The sequence below is a fragment of the Meles meles genome, chromosome 10, assembly GCF_922984935.1.
Source record: "Meles meles chromosome 10, mMelMel3.1 paternal haplotype, whole genome shotgun sequence".
Taxonomy (NCBI): domain Eukaryota; kingdom Metazoa; phylum Chordata; class Mammalia; order Carnivora; family Mustelidae; genus Meles; species Meles meles.
The window spans coordinates 73580895-73600962 of record NC_060075.1 but is presented as its reverse complement, the minus strand read 5'-3'; the positions used below and the strand labels follow the sequence as shown (position 1 = coordinate 73600962).

Sequence of the window (20068 nt, the reverse complement as noted above, 5' to 3'; positions counted from 1 at the left end):
GTCCACAGGGACATTTTTATGGTAAGAGCCTGGGGGTCAAGTTTAGAAACACAATGCTTCTCTTCACAGCTGGCTACATAAGTCTTGTCAAGATGCTAATGGTAGAAAATTTCTTTTTAAATAGAGTACCCTTGAGATCAAGATCCTAATTTACTTTGTTCCATATTCATAAAAGAGAAGTTGACTTCTTTTTAAAAACTAAGTTAAGGTTTTTGTCTTTAGTGAATTCTAACATGTAGCTAGAAGTTCCCAGTGCAAAGCATACTTTTTTGTTTTAAGCTCTAAGTGACTTTGTAACTTCTAAGAAGTTTCCGTGTTGGAAATTAAACTCTCCTCTGTCCATGCGGCTGGTTCAGATAGAACTATGTGGTCAGTCTTTTGCCATTGTCCCAGCCCACTTCCTCGAACAGCTGCCTTTACGAGACAGATGAGATTTAAAAACTTGGCTCCTTAGAGCCCATGGTGATGCAAATAAAGCTGGAGTTGATGCCATATATGAGAGAAGGTGGGCCACCAGTCCACGGACTCTAAGTCTGATCACTCTACCAAAGTTCATAAGCAGCTATCACCTGCAAAAGGGAAGGCCTGGCAGGGGAGGTAGCTAATTGTCTTGTCTGATTTTAGATCCCTGCCAAAAGTCTTCCTAAAAGTTATCTTTATTAACCTTCCCGGTTTGGGAAGATCTCTGAGGGCTGCGTTTTTGTGTTCTGTTCACAGGGCTATCCCTAGGGCCTGTGACAGTGACTGGCATACAGTAGAAGCTATATGCCATATAAAAATAGTTTAATAAAAGAATATTTCTTCATCTTTAAAATGGGGATATTAATTGGACTCGTATCCAGGATTGATATTCCATTCTGATGTATAATTTCAGTGTCACAGGGTGGTGAGGATTGCATGAGTTCAAACATTTACTGTAGAACGTGACACATAGCAAGTGCTCAATAAATTTTAGCTGCCCTTAGTTGGAAGGCCTGGAGGCTGACATCCAGAGAGCCTGGGGAACAATGAAGGAGCCCAGTAGTGGGCACCCCTGAGACAGAGAAGATAACACAGCGGTTTATGCTGAGTCCCACCTAATCGTGGGGAAGAACAGTTGCTGAAACGAAAGGGCAATGGTGGGGGAACTGAATTCAAATGCATCCCCCACCCCCACCTGCAGGGAGCTGGTTTACAACCCAACCATTAGTTGCTATCCTTGACTTATACATTGTATAGTATAGTTGGGTCTCTGTTCTCTATTAAAACACAAATGTCCTCAGGGCAGGAGGTCATACATTAACCTAACATGGTAAATGGTGTTTATGTCATCTGCTTAGGGATACTCTTCTCCCAGGGATGAGATGGTAGAATTCTGAGAGGATGGGCCACAGAGCAGATATGTTTGATAATGGGGCACCGAGATCACCTGAGCATGGGACAATGCCCAGGAGAATGGTAGCCCCATATTGCCAGGGAGGACCAGTGGGGAGCTATGGGGGGTTAAGGTGGAGGGAGCAGGGTGCGAATAGGACATGGAGGAGGGCCCTCCTACCAAGATAATCTGTTGTTTACCCGGGAATAAATCTTGCAAGGATGAGAAACTCAGCATTATTTTCAGAAGGTTTTCAACTTAATTGCTGATTGTTTTTTGCCCTAATAGACTTAACAGTTTAGGATACAGTGCATGGTACTGTCTGGTTAGGCTACATGTATGTAAGAATGAAGACAGTTGTAGAAGGTGAAGGTGGGTTGGAATTTATGCTATTTGTGTGTTTGGTAATAATTCTTACATTTCACATTTGTATAATGCAATATGTATATATATGACCTCTATAATCTATTTAGTCACAACAGTTCTGTGAGGTATGTAGGGTATGTATTATTAACTCTATCTAATACACGAAGAAACTAAGGCACAAAGAATTAAGATGCAAGAATAGTGGTAGAAGCCTCTGGGGTTGGGGTTTCAAACCATGGTTTTCTGACTTGAGATTCAGGGATTTTTTTTTTTTAAATCATCACTTGGCTGCCTCTCAACCACAAATTAATTGGTGACATCTGTCAAGCTGAAAAACAAAATCATTTTCAGTATTTTTCTTTTTGCTATTAGATAGAAGAACCTTTGGGCCCTACCACCTTGCTCTCTATTAAATATACTAATTGAAGAATGAACTAGTTCTAGTCTCTAAAGCAGCAGTTCTAGAGGGTACACACGGTTCATCCAGGAATGGGAAGAAAATATTGGGACTTTAAGTTTCATATTTTTGGATGTATTTAATTGAACATACCACTACAATATGCCTTAATAAATATATACATAAACATACACACACATACAGAGAAATAAATGTGTGTAATTTATAAGTAAGTATATTTACAAATATTGAGATGCTTTTTCTTTTTCTTTTTTCTTTTTTTTAAACACTGAATTGCAGGCTCACAAAAGCTTGGAAATCATTGTTCTTAACTGGTAACCACTTTCTGTAAAATGTCTGTTTTTAGCTAAGCACACTTCTTTTGTTTCACCTTAAGCTTAGTGCAACAGAGTATGGCAACCCAGCTGCTGTACCCAGAATAACAGAGGCTTTGAGTGAGAAGGGTCTAGAGGGATCAATTTGCCTAACCCCTGCATTTGACAGAGGAAGAAACTGAGGCTTACAGGGGTTAAGGGATTTGCCCAAGCTGACAAGTTAAGGTTGAGCCCAACAATATGGGAAACGGATGGAAAATCCAGTTAATGCTCAGCTAGCCATGGTAATGTGTCATGGGGCTGGCTTGCAGAAATTAAATCCGTTAATAATCCCCAAACCTTATTTTAGCCAGAAGTTTTAAATGCCTCACCTATCAAACTTTTTGCTAAAGATGATAATGTAATGGTTTTCTTTCTTTGGGCCCCCAAGAATGTCTACATTAAGCAAAAATGTCACTCATATACTGCTCACTAGGTATCTGGTTACATGCAAATACAAATAGTGATTTAATTATACACAGTAAGTGGTAAAAAGACTTGTATTGACACAAATATACTCCTCATTCCTGACTTGTTGTAAAAAATGAAACCAAATTACAGTATTCCTCATTAGGTAAGTAATTACTCAAAATCCACTGAATTTTGAAATACCATAAGGCTGCTTCTGACAGGACCACTGTCTCATTGGAATTTAAGACCAGAACAATGTGGACTGTTGTCATAGGCTAAAATCCCAGGGTGTATTAAATTCTGTTCTGAACTCACGATATTCTCCTGTTGATCTGGCCATATATTTAATCACCAGTGTGTACTGGTTTTATTTACTGAAATATGGCAGATAAGATTAGTCTTCATTACTTTTTTAATTTTGTAGAAATATCCAGATCATTATTGAATGACTTCCTCCCGCTCGTGAACTTTAAAATAATTTTGCCCTTTCAAAAGCAAAACAAAATACCTCTAAATTACCATCACCAACCTGCTAGTATCTTTATTAGGAAGCTTATGAAATTTATAGTTTGGTTTAAGGAGAATTGACTTCCTTATACTGTTGTCTCATTTCCCCCCAAATTTCATATTTATTTATTTGACAGAGAGAAAGATCACAAGTAGGCAGAGAGGCAGGCAGAGAGAGGGGGAAGCAGGCTCCCCACTGATCAGAGAGCCTAATGTGGGGCTCATTTCCAGGACCCTGAGACCATGACCTGAGCTGAAGGCAGAGGCTTAACCCACTAAGCCACCCAGGAGCCCCCGTTTCCCCCCAAATTTCAATTAGGGTATCTCTTTTTATTTATTCAATCATTTTATGTCCCCTTAGCAAATGGCATTTTCTCCCATTCTATTGTATTTTCTTTTTTTTTTTTTAAGATTTTATTTATTTATTTGACAGAGAGAGATCATAAGTAGGCAGAGGCAGGCAGAGAGAGAGAGAGGGAAGCAGGCTCCCTGCTGAGCAGAGAGCCCGATGTGGGACTCCATCCCAGGACCCTGAGATCATGATCTGAGCCGAAGGCAGTGGCTTAACCCACTGAGCCACTCAGGCATCCCTCTATTGTATTTTCTAACTGACTGTGCATCATTTATAATTACTGCGAACATTTTTTACAAATTTTGTAATCTGCCACTTTACTGAATTTTCTTATTATAGTAGTTTTTAAGTTGATTCTCTTGGGTTTTCCACATTGATGTCCATCTCTTATATGAATAATGACTATTTTACCTCCTTTTTTTCATATTTTTAATGCATTTTGTTCTCTTATATAACTTTGTCAACTATGACTAGAGCAATTATATAACTGTGCTTCAATTATTGAGCGCTAAGTTTTTCCTATTACAGTAAAACTGCAGTGAACATCTGTACAGAATTTGAGTAGTTTAGGTAATTTCCTTAGGATAGATTCCCACGTGTGATTTGTTGGTCAAAAGTCATAATAATTTTAAAGAATTTTAATACATATTACCATTTTTTTTTTCCCCAAAAGGCTCCATCAGTGATTACACTCACCTTGCTCCACTGGCGGCTCCTGGCACAGATGCCTGCTTCCCCTACCTTCCTTTGTGGGCCTTCCCTTTTTTGCCCACTTGTACCAGGGAAATCCAAATCAAACCTCCCCAAATCAAATAAAGATCAGACCTAAGAAAATAAAAATTGCAACTCAAGCAACCCAATAATCAACATGGAGATGACATTTCAATGATTCGGAGATGATTTGCTTACTCAGCCTACAAATCCTCCTCGAGTCCCCATTTCCCTCATTCTTCCTATTCTGAACACCACTAAGAGCAGTAGTTTCCACCACCTTAATTTCTCTCCTCCCCATTCTTTATTCTCTATCCACACTGCTACTGGTCTAGGTCAGTGGCTCCTCAACTCTCATGGGGACCACTGTAATCCCATCTAAATGAGCTGACCACTCCCATGGAATCCTTGATCCGCTTCTACTCAAAGCCCTTCAATGGCAGGAAAACTCCCAAAGATGGTCACCATCTACCTGTTCAATTTCTCCTTTTAACCTCTCACTTACATACCACCTTCAAGCCATACCAGAGTATTTGCAGTTCCCTGACAACTTGCAATTCCAAGCCTCCGTATTCGCATGTGTCATTCCGTGCCATTCCACCTGCAGGAATGCCATCCAGAGCCCCATATACCCCCCAACCCCATTCACCCAGAAAAATCCTTTTTATCCTTCAAGATCCAACTCAAAGGGCTCCTGTCTGGTAAAACCTTTCCCATTCCACTCCTCACCCCCAGCCCTAGAACTATTATGGTAAGACCTGCCCATTGATGGACTATGGCGGTATTTCTTGAGGTTACTGTTGTGCCCAGTTACTGGGGTTCTTATATAAGTGAAACAAGGTTGATACAAATTGGTGGAGACTGGCTTTCCCCCCCTTTTTGGTGAATTATATTTGTTTAATGTGACTTCAAGTTTATTCAGTACAAATCTATTATTTCCACCAGCAGTATAAACACAAGAATCAACGCAACAAGCCAGGGGAAGGATGCTTACAAGATAAGAGCCACTCTATGCTTCCCTGCTTCCTTGTGCCTCAGGCACTTGCCTTGCTGACTATTAACGATCTGAAGCACAATGATGAGAGACCCCCAGTGACTTACAACTTCAGACAAACCTTTTGGTTCCCCCCTCTTTTTTTTTTTTTTTTTTTAGTCGGGTTGAAATCCAGAAATCCTGTGAGCTAGTCTGATAGAAGGGTAAAGTCTTAGAGCTGGAAGTGGGGTGTGGGGGGTTAGCATGTCACTCAGTTCAGTTCTTTGCTTATAGAAAGACAAGAGGAACAAACCAGTGCCTCCTGTTTCTAAAGGTCTATGGGAATGAAAAACACTTTGTTCATCCAAGGCATCCTCTGTCAGCCCTCATCAGCAAGGAATCTCTGGTTCTCACTTCCTACCTTGCCTGCCCTGCATCACCTTATCATTTTCTCTTAACTCTATTTCCCTCCTCTAGGGTGACTCACTTTGTCTCTGCTTCACTAAGATTGCTAGGCACCAAGTGTCTTCCCTGAATACTGTGAGTCACATGCTTCTAACTTCTACCAGGAAAGCCTCCCTCTGATTCATGTTCTGAAAATTTGGGGTGGGGGGGAGGTGAGAAGCAGGGAGAACCTCATGGTTAAGCACATATGGCACCCACAATTCAACAAGGAAAAACAGAAGTGCCCCCATCACACACCTAGGGAATGAATTTTGCTCTACAGCACAGCTGCCCTTCTGCAAACTCTTCTAAAGCAGGCCAATTTATTCCAAATTCCACCACAATTGTCTGTGAATGTCTGGTGAGATATTCAAAGCAAGTTAACTGTCTACAAGTTATGGGGGGGGGCCTCTTTTTTGTGGATTCATTGAGAAACATGGACAAAACTGCTAACATATGTTTCTGTTGCTAGGCCTTAGTCTTATCACAGTTTGAAACTGTAGAAAATCAATTACCTGCTTTGAATTACTCCCTTCCCTGGCACAAAAGCATTTCTTCGTTCTTTCGGGATAGTGAACACTTTGCAACAACTACCACTAAAAGCCCGTTAGGATTCTCTGCTAACTTAATGTAGTACAAATAAACCCAACAGAAGGCGGGTAGAATGCTAAACATTCCCCTCTCTCCTCTGTTGTGGCTTCCTTGCAGCTTGGGACCTTTCTGCCTTGCTGATGCAACATCTGGACAGCATTCAGGGTTGTTTCTCAAGGACACAAGCATGCACCTCCAGTGAATTTCAACTTTCAACATCTCTCTGGCTCTAATCTATATTTAATGTTTCATGACTGGTAGTCAAAGGAGCTTCAGCTAAATATCAGTTTGGAATGAAAATGATCCTTGGGAGAACATTTGCTTCCAGTGTGCGCCAGCAAAGTGTCTGTGACAGAGGCTCTCCCCAGAGATTTGTTGCCCATTCTCTTGCAGTAATAATAATTACGCCTTATGATTGCTGTGCCCACATAATCAAAGATCGCTTCATCAAATGTGATCCCGAGGGGAAGCTGCCTCTGCTCCTAACTGGATGTCAGTCACGGAGAGCAGCACCCCTAGGGATCCCCAATCTTTCTTGTGCCCTTTTCAGTACTGTGTTGTTAGCATTGTGTTTCTTCATATTCTTCTTAATGCAAATGATGTGTAAATCATGCCCTCCAGAAGGCGCATGTGGTGAAGGGGAGAGGGTGGGGAGGGAGGTGGGGCTGGTGTATTCTTCTCCCCCGGCTCCCCTCCCCAACCTACCACAGGGATTTCTCACATGGAACATAATTACATCTGTGCCATATGGGCTCATTTATATTCTATTACAGGTTAAGCTAATACGACTCAGAAATATGCTAAAAATACCTCAAAGTATTCTAGAGCTGTCAAAACACTTGTCATTTCTTCCTCACCCGTTTGATTGCTAGTGTTTTTGTTTTTGTTGGGAGATTCAGAGAGCTAAGAAACCATGCCGGCATGCTGGTGTCCAGTCTATAAATATAGTTTAATTTCCTGTATTATTGCAATCTTTGGGCTTGCAAAGAAAAGATCTTTCTTTATAGGCTGGAATGGCCCCAAGACATGGGCATGGAAGCCCCTATACTTGTAGATTTTCATTTCCCAGGAGGTGGAAAATACAGATTTCAGATGTGTGGTTTTGTCAGCTTTAGAATATTTCTTGTCTTTGTTTGATGTAATTATTCATTGTGATAGAGAAACACCTGCAGCGGGCTGACACACCAGAGAAACGTGCTGCTTGCGTTATAGGAGTTGGTTTGGATGTCAGGCAAATCTTGTTGAGATCTTACATGTGGCATGATAATGAGAAGTACAATCTGTAATGAGTAATGAGTCCAATAATGATTTACAGGGGCACGTTGGGTTGTTCGTATGCAATGGGTAAAGTCCACCAACCCGTTAATTTCTACCATCAGTTTGGAAAATTGGTAGGTCATGCTTGTGTAGACTCTTAACCTCATGGCTTGATTATATAATTAATTTTTTCCACTACTATTATCTTCACATGTTAGTGGAATTTTTAAAAATTAATCTTGGGAACAGAAGGGCAAGCACAAATACTGTACTTTCCCATGCTTGACAAGTAACCTTTCCAAAGCGCATAGGGTGCTAATCACAGTATCAGCCATCAGTCGAATACACAGACCACTTAACTGAGAACTGAACGCCCACAAAAATTTGCTAATAACTGTTTTATACTATCTGATCGAAAGAATAACTGTTTTATACTATCTGGTTCCAATCTCAACTCTGCTACTCACTAGCTTGTTATCTTGGCAAATCCCGTAATTTTTCTAGTTGCCCTATCTATAAAACAAGCATATGGTAACTTTCCCCATGGGATTGTTGGAGGTATTAAATGAGACAATATATGTAAAATACTAGGCACAGTATCTGGCACTCTGGCGTGTAATAATCACTTAGTAAATATTTGTTTTTATTATTGCTGTTGGTTTCTAGTTTTATTATTATAAACAGCTTCTTTATATGGCTCTTTTAGTTAAAAATTAAGTTTTTGCCCAAATCACGTTAGTTACACAGACTTCCATTTCTCTTAGTCCATACACACCGGAGGTTCTTGGCAACCAAGTTCTTTTTTTTTTAAGATTTGATTTATTTATTTGACAGATGGAGAGAGAGAGGAGGAAGCAGGCTCCCCGCTTAGCAGAGAGAGCCCGATGCGGGGCTCGATCCCAGGACCCTGAGATCATGACCTGAGCTGAAGGCAGAGGCTTAACCCACTGAGCCACCTAGGCACCCCTTTACAACCAAGTTCTTACCCCATTTAGAATCATTAGAAATTTTGTGAACTGGCATGGGAAGAAACAGAAAAACTCAATGTTAACGAACCAAAGACAAGATTTCTAATTAACATATAATTTAAAAATATGTGTACATTAGGATTGCTCAGAATACAAAGTGTCTGAATTCATGCAATTGAAATGTTACATTTAAGTCAGAAGGAATTGTAGTTTATGGTGGGCAAATGGTTGAGCCAGTAACTCTAACTATAACCAAGCTTTTAGTTTTAACTTCTTTCAATTCTTTTTTAAAAAATAATTTTATTTAAATTCAAATAGCCAACATATAGTACATACTTAGTTTCCGATTGCTTCTTTCAATTCTGAATGTAGAGCTATATGAACACTTTGAAGGGGTGTATGTATAGGGGTGTGTGTGTGTGTGTGTGTGTGTGTGTGTGTGTGAGAAGGGGAGAATCTATGTTGTAGATACTTGCACACAAGAGAACTTAATTTTAGGGTTTCATTTAAGTGTTCCTATGCAGCCTCATGACCTTGGGTAAGTTATGTGCCTTCCTAGTCTGCAAAATTGGGCTCTAGATTCTCAGGTCTCCCTTCCTTTTATGCTGTTTATACAGCTCGTGAAATGAAAAAAAAAAAAAAAAAAGTGGAATTAATATGAGGAGGGCGTGAGTTGCCTGGATATCTCAAACTTGGGTTTTTTAATGGAAGGTCTCATATAAATGATCTAGAAATAGGATTTTTCTCCTTCCCTTGTCTTGGTTTGTGGTTAGGGATAGAAGCAAATGGCAAAGTGACATGTGCGCAATCTTTTACAGGTGACATCCACATCTCTCTCCCTGGCCAGGCTGTAGGTACAAGGTTTTTGGACAAGGATGTTGAAGATTTAAACGGTTCAATAGCAGTGTGATTCTAGACGTTCATGATTTATGAAATTTCATGATTAGAACTGATATTTTTTCAGTTTTTAGACAATGCCTTTTTCCCCCCTCAAAATTACCCCCAGAGACCTTTCTGCAGAAAAGATAAGGCACACCATTTTTTAAATTAATTTATTTATTATTTGAGGAGAGGAGCAGAGGGAGAGAAGGACTGAAGGACACTCCATACTGAGTGCAGAGCCTGAGGCAGGGGTCCATTTCAGGACCCTGAGATCAGGACTGGAACCAGAAACCAAGAGTCAAACACTTAACAGACTGCACCACCCAGTTGCCCCAGGCACACAAACTTTTAATGGTAAAGTTCAGTCATCTTTTCTTTTTAGTTTTTTTTTGTCAGCTGTACTATCAATTGCTTTAAAGTAAAAATAAAAGTTTTACTCTTTAACCTTACATATTAAAAATAAAATAAATCTTTAAAATGGTAAACAGGATTTGTTTCTGAAGCTGAGTCAGTATGAGATTAATGTTTTCCAAAATGTCATTTGGTTCGACCCTAAATCTTTTCTTATAATATCTTCCCTCACCTATTTCTCTATTGTCCACATGAGACCACAGAGGGTGTTAGAGATAAGGGTTGGTAGAAATCTCTTTTACTGAGAGTCAAAAAGAATTCTTTTTCTTTTCCCCTGTAGTTTTTCTTAATAAGTCAGGAAATATTCTTTGGGAAAAGCTGGAAGTAAAAGTACAGTAATATTAAGACAGACATTAAGCTCACAAACAGATATTCATTTTTTTCTGTGGGGAGGGGTGTGTGTGTGTGTGTGTTTGCTTTCACTTTAAGCCAGAATTCATTATTATTAGCTGCATTTTCTCTAAAAATGTCCAGCCAGAATGTGTCTTAATAAGGGAGGAAGACCCCTCACTCCAATTAAAACCTTTGTTCTCCCAACTTAAGCTTGAAAGGCAGAAGTAACCTAAATTGTAACCATTCTGGCTCTCCATGCCAAATCCAGATGCTTAAAGCTTTCAAAACATAGGTACTGTGTTCCCATGTCTCCTGTAAAAGACATTTGTCCTATCTAGAAGGAAAGGTCTTTCAAATTTGAACATCCATTTATAGAACTTTTGGAAAGAAAACCAAATTCCCAGAGACCCAATTGACTGAAAAAAAAAGAAAAATCTATCATAAAAAAATTCCTCTGAAGATGAAAAAAAACCTCAAAACTTTACTCACAAAATTGTGTCATATTCCACATAACCTATGTAAACTATCACCTAGAAGACAGTGAGAAATCTGAGAGTCACAACTAATTTTTCTTTTAAATTTTAGAAAAATGCTCATAGGAAATTTAATATATTAGAATTATAATGTTTACTCCAAATTGTTGCTTTTTGTTAACACACTTCTTTCTTGTATTTTGTAGGAAATTTTAAATTTCACAGAGATAACCCCCTTGACATGTTGTTTTATCTCTTTCTAGTCTTTTCTCTGTGCATAAAGGTATATTCTAAAGTAATGAGACTATGCTACGTATAAGATTATGTATCTTGGATTTGCCCCCTTAGCTTTCTTTCATCATTTCTTCATGTCTTTAAATATTTTTCTGAAAATCTATTTTTTTCTGAAATCTATTCTGAAATTCTATTCTGAAATCTATTTTATTTCTGAAAATCTATTTTTAACCACTGCATAATTCCCTCATTTCATTGCATAGTTAGTTGTTCCATAATTTTGTTTACCTTAATTTTCCATTGGAGATATTACCTTCTTAGTGATTTCAGTATGCAGTGAACGATCCTTCTAATGTTGTGGGTTCTCAAACCCCTGACCTCTTTTTCCCTAGCAGTGTTGTCCTTCCCTTCAGTAGCCACCCATTCCCCATGGGCAGCCCTTGCTAGAGCATGTCACTCTCACTCTCTCAATGTCATGTATCCCACCCTAACCAATATCTCCTGACTTTCTGGATCACCCCCTCTAGTAGTCTGACTATAATTCTTTGACTCCACTGGGACCTCCAATTCTACCACCTTTTCACTACCTCTTACTCCCTTCCTGTCCTGGCTCCCCATCACCCGGCTGAATTTCACCCACAACAATCATTCACTTGTGAACATACCTTTAATTTCATTCTCCATTCCCCCTTTGTCATGTTTGTTCAGAGAAACCATAATACTGCTTAAATCCAACTCTTTGCCTACTCTGTATGTACACCTGGGTAACTTACGGCAGCTGGAGAACACACAACCAACCAAGCTGATGGCTCTCACTTTAAATTCATAAGCACAAACTCAATGAACCCTTAGTGCTCATAGTAACCATTCTGTACCTCTCTAGTCCATCTGTTCCCCTATTCATTGACTATTTGCTACCTTCTTTTCTCCCCCCAAACCTCCAATGCCCCCCCCCCAATCTTTATCATCTTGGCTGATGATGTTGCATCCTGCTTTCCTGAGAGAGAAGAGAACTTCCACTGATCCTTACAATCACCTCCCCACCCTCACACTTATCCCCCCCCATATGCCACTGCCCCACCTGCTCTCAAAGATGCATATCCATGCCCCTAACTAAAGCCAGTCCTTCCATTTATGCACCTAGTCCCATCCCTTCTCACCCCCTTGTTTTAACAGTTAGTCTTTCTGTCTCTTACATCATCAAAATGTTCATTCTCTACTGGATCATTTCCTGTAGCACACAAACATACTGTTATTCTCCCATCTTTCCCTATAAGCCATCACCCATTTCTTTGGGTTCTTTACAGCATAATTTGTTGAAAAGGATGACTCTACTTGACATATCTTTTTTTTTTTTAATGAAGATATTTATTTATTTACTTACTTACTTACTTGAGATAGAGAGAACAGGGGGAGGAGTGGAGTGGGAGGGAGAAGGAGGGGTAAAGAATCCCAAGGGGACTCCACACTGAGTGTAGAGTACAATGCAGGGCTTGATCTCAGGACCCTGAGATCATGACCTGAGCCAAAACCAAGAGTCTAATGCTTAACCACTGAGCAACCCAGGTGCTCCTCTACTTGACATTTCTGATTCTTTTTCTTTCATTTTCTCCTGAATCCTCTCCAATCATGTTTTTAACCTCTTTCCACTACCTCACTGAAACTGCTCCTGTCAAGATCATGAATGACTTCCCTAGTGGTAAATCCAATGATCAGTTCTCACTTCTCATATATTTGACCTTTCTTCATTAGGCTTCTGGGATATCACACTCTCTGGGATTTCCTCCTGCCTTACTAATTGCTTCTTCTCTGTCTCATTGGTTTTTTCCTCTCCTAACCCAGCCCTTAAAGTTGCAGGTCTCCAGTGTCTTGGGCCTTAGTCCTCCTCTCTTTTCTGCCTATTCTTATTTCCGTGGTGATTGCAACTAAACTCATGACTCTAAATACCACTTAAGTGCCTAAGACTCGAGTTTATCTCTTCATCCCAGACCTCTCTTTTGATCTCCAGGCTCACATGTAGTGACCTATTGTATCTTCTTTTGGTCTCTAATTGAATATGTCAAAAACCGAATGCCTGATATAGCCCCTACACTAGCACCTCCTACATCTGTCCCCATCTCAGTTGATGGCAACACAGTCTTCCTGGGGCCAAGGCCACAACTTTGGCATCAACCTTGACCTTTATCTTTTCTCACACAATCTATACAGTTCATCAGAAAATTTCTTGTTCTATCTTTATTGTATACCCAGAACTTGACTATTTCCCAGTACCACCTCTGTTATCACCTTGGTCTAAACCACTATTACCAGTTTCTTAACCTATTTTGCTGTTTCTATCTTTGCCCCTCCCACCACCCTTCTCAGCATGGCAGCCAGAGTGAGCCTTTTAAATCTAAATCTGATCAGGTTATGTCTCTGACTCTTCTAAAGACTCTCCAGTTCACTCAGAGTAAAAACCAAAGTCAGGGCACCTGGGTGGCTCAGTGGGTTAAGCATCTGCTTTTGGCTCAGGTCATGATCTCAGGACTCTGGGATCAAGCTCCATATGGGGCTTTCTGCTCAGTGGGGAGCCTGCTTGTGCTCTTTCTCTCTCTGTGTCAAATAAATAAATAAATAAAAATCTTTAATAAAAAAAAATAAAAATAAAAAATAAAAATCAAAGCGTGAAAGCCGAAGTCTTTGCAATGGTCTACTAGGCCCTGTGTGCCCTGACCTCAGTTACCTATCTGAGGCTTCTCCTTCTCCTCTCCCCTGAATTCACTACACTTTGGCCACATTAGTCTTCTTGCTATTCCTCAAATATCCAGGCTAATTCCCATCTCAGGGCCTTTGCTCTGGCTGTTACGTCAGCCTGAAAAGCTCGTCTACTCTTTTTGTGAATGTCACCTTCTCAGTAAAGCCTACCTTGGTTGCCCTATTTCAAAATGCACCCCCAACATCTCCTGTTCTCTTGATCCTCCTTATCACGTCTTCTCATTCTTCCTTTCCCCCATCATTTGGGAAAGCTTCCCATATCAAGTGGGAAGCTTCTTTTTATCTTAAGATTTTTTTTTCTTTTTTATTAACATATAATGTATTATTAGCCCCAGGCGTACAGGTCTGTGAATCATTAGGCTTACACACTTCACGGCACTCAACCATAGCACATACTCTCCCCAATGTCCATAACCCAACCACCCTCTCCCTGCCCCACTTCCCCCGGCAACCCTCATTATCTTAAGATTTTATTTTATTATTTTTTTCATTTATTTGAGAGAGGAAGGGAGCGTGCATGGGCAGGGGTACGGGCAGAGGGAGAGGGAGAGAGACAATATCAAGCAGACTCCAAACTGAGTGCAGGACTGACTCAGAGCTCCATCTCATGACCCTGAGATCATGACCTGACCTGAAATCAAGAGTCAGATACCTAAGCCACTAAGCCACCCAGGTGCCCCTCACATGGGAAGCTTCTAACAAGCTATGCAATTAACTTATTTTATTATGTTTGTGTTTATTTTCAGCATTCTTGTCTGAAGTATAAGCTCTCACAGTGTCAAGGTCTTCATTTTGTTCACTCAGATATAGTAAGTGCCAACAAAAATGTCTGGCACACAGTAGGTGTTCCATAAATATCTGTTGAAAACCTTTAGTACCTAAGGCTATTCATATAGAAAAGGCAAAATTTTAAAGACATGTTAATCTCCTTACTTACAAGTCACTACTTGTTTTGCAGAACCTGTTATCTGAACTCAAGTGTAACTTTGATCTAACTTTGTTAAATGTAACAAAGTTAGATCTAACAATCTAACTTTGATTTATAATGCCTTATTTGAAGCTTCACTTTTTCCATCCTTTGGAGAAGTTGACTTTCAAAACTGTTTTGATGATAGAGAAAATGAGAAAGAATAGCAAGGTACTGAAAGTAAAGTGAAGAATTATGACAACCATCTGGATATTTCAGCAACATGAACTGCAGTGGTGAACCCCTGTCATCCCGAGGAATATATGGCTCCCAGCAGAAACACTTTAATTTGTCAATTGGAGCATGGAGAACGGTGCGTTGGAATGAGCATCGTGGGGGGCTGGCTGTGAAAAGGAAGTGGGAAATAAAATGGAAGGAAAATAGATGTGCTAGTACCACATGCTTGTGGTACCCAATGCTTGTAAATGACCAGGCCTTATACTTACCTGTTGGAAATGCCGGTGTCTTTTCTAACTGAGAAGATTGTGATGTGTGCTACTGCGCAGCATTGAAAAGATGACATTTCTCTTTTTCTCAGACCTGAAATATCGTGTTTTTAACTTAATGGAGAAGTGAGCAGTAAGAAGTTTGCTTAAACTTCTCCCCCACTCCACGTTCCAGAGCCTGAGCTCATGCTACTACTAATCTGCTGGGAAAAACAGATTGAAAAGGATTTAAAGAGACCCTTTTCAAGTATGAAGGCATGCGAATCTAGCCAAGGAGACAGGCGTTACAGCCATTAAACAAATACCTGCATTAGTCAAGGAGCACTCAGAAATAGGGCTCCACCCACCCGGGGAGGATTTTTGCTAAGGAAAGCTGGTTCTCACAGAAGAGAGAAGCAAAACTGCCTCATAGGAAACCAGTTGTTTGTGTGCACATGGCTCCAGCTGCTTAAAATAATTTTATCCTCATCTGCTTTAATTAGAGTTTCCTATTAGTTTTTTTTTCCCAGTTGCTTTCCAGTGTTGACAAGGATCACTTTACCTTGGGTGGGTGAGGGTTGGATGGGGTAAGAGTGGGGGATGGGCAAATGGGACCTTATCCACTCTCATTCCTTACTATTGCTATGGTTTACTTGTTGGGGGGAAATAAAGGAAAGTAAAATAAGTGATTTGCCAAGGCCACAGCCATGTTGTTCAGGCCTCAGAAGGGCAGTAGGTAACCAGGAGGCACAGAGCACAAGTTTTTCAGAACAGAGAAAAATGATTGGTGGGGAAGCAGAGGTAAAGAATGCTAGGCTGGGGGCGCCTGGGTGGCTCAGTGGGTTAAGCCGCTGCCTTCGGCTCAGGTCATGATCTCAGGGTCTTGGGATCGAGTCCTGCATCAGGCTCTCTGCTCAGTGGGGAGCCTGCTTCCTCCTCTCTCTGCCTGCATCTCTGCCTACTTGTGACCTCTCTCTGTCAAATAAATAAATAAAATCTTAAAAAAAAAAAAGAATGCTAGGCTGTGTGTATATTGGGGGAACACTGAAATTTTCAATAGCATGCTCAGACAATGCTTTATGGAGAGTAAAGCTTTGAGCCAAGATCTAAAGGGAGTGAGGTCTTAAGTCATGGGAAGGGAAGGCATTCCAAGCAGAGACAACAGCAAAGAACTTGAAATGAAAACATGCTTAATGGGTTTGCAGATCCTCATGGACGTTGTGTGGCTGGAAATGAGTGGCCCTGTTTTATTTCTCCCTGATACTCATCACCACCTGATATGTGATATATTTTCATATTGATTTGTGTAGTCTTACTATTCTAACCCCAGCATCTAGAATAGTGCCTGGCATGTAGTAGGCACTGTGCCTTGCTACCCAGATTCCCCTTGAGGAACAAAGTCTGCTGGGCATACTGCCAAAAGATAGTTCCTACCTGTCAGCCTCTGTAAAGAGATATCCTACAACTAAGAACATCACTCAAAGTCACCCTCCTTCTGTTGACAAAGACTGATCAATGCAAGGGTATAAAGTCCTGGATGCCATGCCCCAATGTGGGACAATTCTAAAGGGCCACCCAAGTTCTAGAACTTTCCATGGCTTTGCCTGAAGCATTCCTTGAGACTGTATCAGAGCTCTACTTTTCTTTTTGCCCACTGCTATTTTCTTCCTCTCCTTTCCACGAATGTTGATTTCAGGCTCACTCCTTGTTTGACATACTGCATGCTAAGCTCTGTCTCATAGTCTGCTTACCAGGGAATCCTACCCAAGAGGGTGTTGGGGTGGTACTGAGAAAACAGATGCTTGAATTTTGGAGGAGAAACACCTGCCAGCTGACAGGCACTGAGGACTCCAACACTGATGGAATGTGGTATGTCCCTTACATTAGGTAGCAGTGCAATTGCTAAACCTTTTTATTGATGGTAAACCAGGATGATATACTACTGAAAAGAAATGTGATAGTGATACATTATATAGGCATCTGAGACATATGGGAGCAATTATATCTATAAGGACTTTGGAATTGAATGGTGGCTCTTGCTGAGTTCAATTAACACTCTGGGAAAAGATTTTGTAAAATCTAAATGGTAAGGTTGATTACTCAGCAATGAAAAGTCAAGTTTGAAAACCAAGGGACTTCCTTGGTAGCATACAAAAAATTGCCCATTTCCTGTAGGGAGAAAGCATAAAAAGTTGAGGAACAGGACTAAGACTTAAATGGAAGAGAAAACAAGCTCTAGAGAACATAAGCTCCCACCATAATGAAGATGACCTTCTATCCTAAGGTCAGCTTCATTATGAGAAAGCAGACCCTAACAAGTGGGATGGGACTTCTAGCTTAAAGCCCCTGAAAATCTTGAATCCCTAGCTGCAGTGCATTCTAGTAAATGTTTAACAACTAGCTTTCCAATACATTCACCAAATATACTTTTAAGTTTATTCCATACAATTATTTTCTTCATTACTTCCTTTGTCTGGACAGTCCAGAAAACAATAAATTAAGACCTGAGTTAAACTGTTCATTAATTTCCATGGAGTAAGTACTCCCACCATGGCCAATTTCAACATGATATTCCACTGAACATGCTACTCAATAGCACCCTGTTATATATATTTTCTCCATACAGACACAATGGATGCAAACATCCTTGAGAGTGTAAGTACTAGTAAAATGTAGTAAATCACCAGGAAATGAGTTTTCAGTATGTATGACCTTTGTTTTATTTTTAATTGTAAGTTTATATAATTTTATTTATAATAATGGGTATTTTTACAACTGGTTCACAAAATTCCTGAAATTGAACGATTGGCTCTTGAGATGGTGAACTAACCAGTAAAGAATTCTTAATTTTATTTAAATTGCAATCAGAGTTATCTGGTGTGAAATCAAGTCTCCAAAATTTACTAGGATCTAACACATTAAGACTATGCATTTTCTTTACATAGTCAATAAATCTATCAAGGAGAATGGTATGATTAACCTCTTAGGCTACCATTCTGCCAGCTTTGGTTTGGAAATAACTGAGTTTTAAACTGCATATCATTTTTTAGAATCTGTCATCTTTTTACATATGCAAGGATCAATTCAATTCCCCTAAACGAAAGAACACCATCATTATTCTCTTCACCTACATTTTGCCAACAACAGTGCCTTCTTAGCAACAGGATCTCTGTAGTTGGTTAGGGGTTATTTTATAACCTGACAAAAGATTGCAATATAAAATTTGTTCCAATTAATATTCTCAAAATGTTTGCCTGCTGGAGGAAGAACTTTTCTTTAAAGTGCTGTGGATTTTCTTTTGACATGTTGTAGTGTAGTGAAACCTCCTGTTTCAGCTTAATGGAGTTGGCTCTAAATAGAGTGGGATGGAGCCAGAAAATTTGGTGTAAGACAGAAACTAGCATGACTATACTCTTAGGTTGCAGAAATAAATCTTGAACAAAAAAAACATTAGGGTTATTTATTATTGTCTCATTTTTAAAAAAGATTTTATTTATTTGAGAGATAGAATGAGCTGGAGAGAGGGGCAGAGGGAGAAGCAGACTCCCTGCCAAGCAGAGAGCCCAGGCCCATCAGAGAAAATGCTTAACCAACTGAGCCACCCAGGTGCCCAGTTGTCTTGTTTTATTTGAACTTTTCTTCACTGGCCTATAGAATTATGCGGTCACTTCCTTCATTACTTTAACAAATATTTGCTATAGGTACAAAAACAGTTTCAAGTAACTTATTGTCAACCTAAATGAAGAAGTGAACTGAGGCAAGCTCCAGTTACCAGAAATTAAGCTTATTTGACACTAACAGAAAAATTGCAATTCACGAAAAAAAGAACTACGATAAGCAATAGGAATGCCTATTGAAATTTGCAGCCGGTCTGTATTAATGCGCAAAGAGTGCCACCTTCCGCCCCCCCCCCGCAGATGAAAGCAGGGAGCTCATTGGCTGGAGCATGGGGGAAGATGTGCTTGGCGGCTGCTCATTGGTCAGGAAACAAGTTCCGGTTTCCCGTAAATCAGGCACTTACTGGGCATCAGGCTCTGGGTTCTTGAGTTTTATGTACCTGTAAGTGTCTGTGAGATTCTCTGTTCACTATCTTCCTGGTTCCATTTTCGACTGTCATCATTTCACGCTAGAAATATAGTATCTGCCTCGTGGCTTCATAGTGCAGAGCTTTTAACCCTCACTTACAGGGCCAGGGCAAGAGACTAGTCAGCTGTGGGCCTTTTTCCACTTTGTGAGGGAGATGAGCCGCTCCACACCTGAGGGAAGCCTCTTCAGCCACCCCTCGTCCCATGGGAGCTGCGCGGGAAGGAATTTAGCATCTATCCTCACCACTCGGGTAAGTGAATATTTCCAAAGAATTTTTTTACTTTCCTCTGCTATCTTGTTCTTCCCGCCACGAGGGGTTTTTGTACTTCAGGAAGGTGCTCTGAGGGGCAAGTTGGGAGAAAGGAAGTGAAGGAGGTTCTGCCGGGCTGGTTTTCATCCGTGAAGGGGTGATTTTTGTCTCGCCCAAGTGTGGAGTGAAAAACTGTGGAGCAAAATGTAAGTCAGGTGGCGTAGTTGGACAGCTTCCCCGTTTTTTTCAGAGTTGTCACTTCATGCTCCAGTTTTATTCTTTAAATTGAGGTATAATTGACAACATTGTATTGGTTTCAGCTGTACAACATAATGATTCAAGATCCTACCCCTTCTGCCTCTGCCCACCACCAATCTGTGCTCTGGGCCTATGAGTTCAGTTTTGTTTTTTAGGATTCTGATGAAATCATAGAGTATTTGTAGTTCTCTGTCTTATCTTACTGTGAACACTTGGGTCATTTCCATTATCTGGGCTGTTGTAAATAACGCAGCAATGAGCATGGGGGTGCATATATCCTTTTGAATTAG

General features: G+C 40.3%; 1 protein-coding gene across 1 annotated transcript in view; it reads left to right on the top strand.

Moving 5' to 3' along the window:
• The window catches only part of CDK14 (cyclin dependent kinase 14), a 723342-nt gene extending 703875 nt beyond the window's left edge, over positions 1 to 19467 (top strand). The window contains exon 15 of the mRNA XM_046020428.1: positions 19372 to 19467. The gene's annotated coding sequence lies outside the window, so the exon portion shown is untranslated. The remainder of the gene's footprint in view (positions 1 to 19371) is intronic.
• Positions 19468 to 20068: the final 601 nt, after the last annotated feature.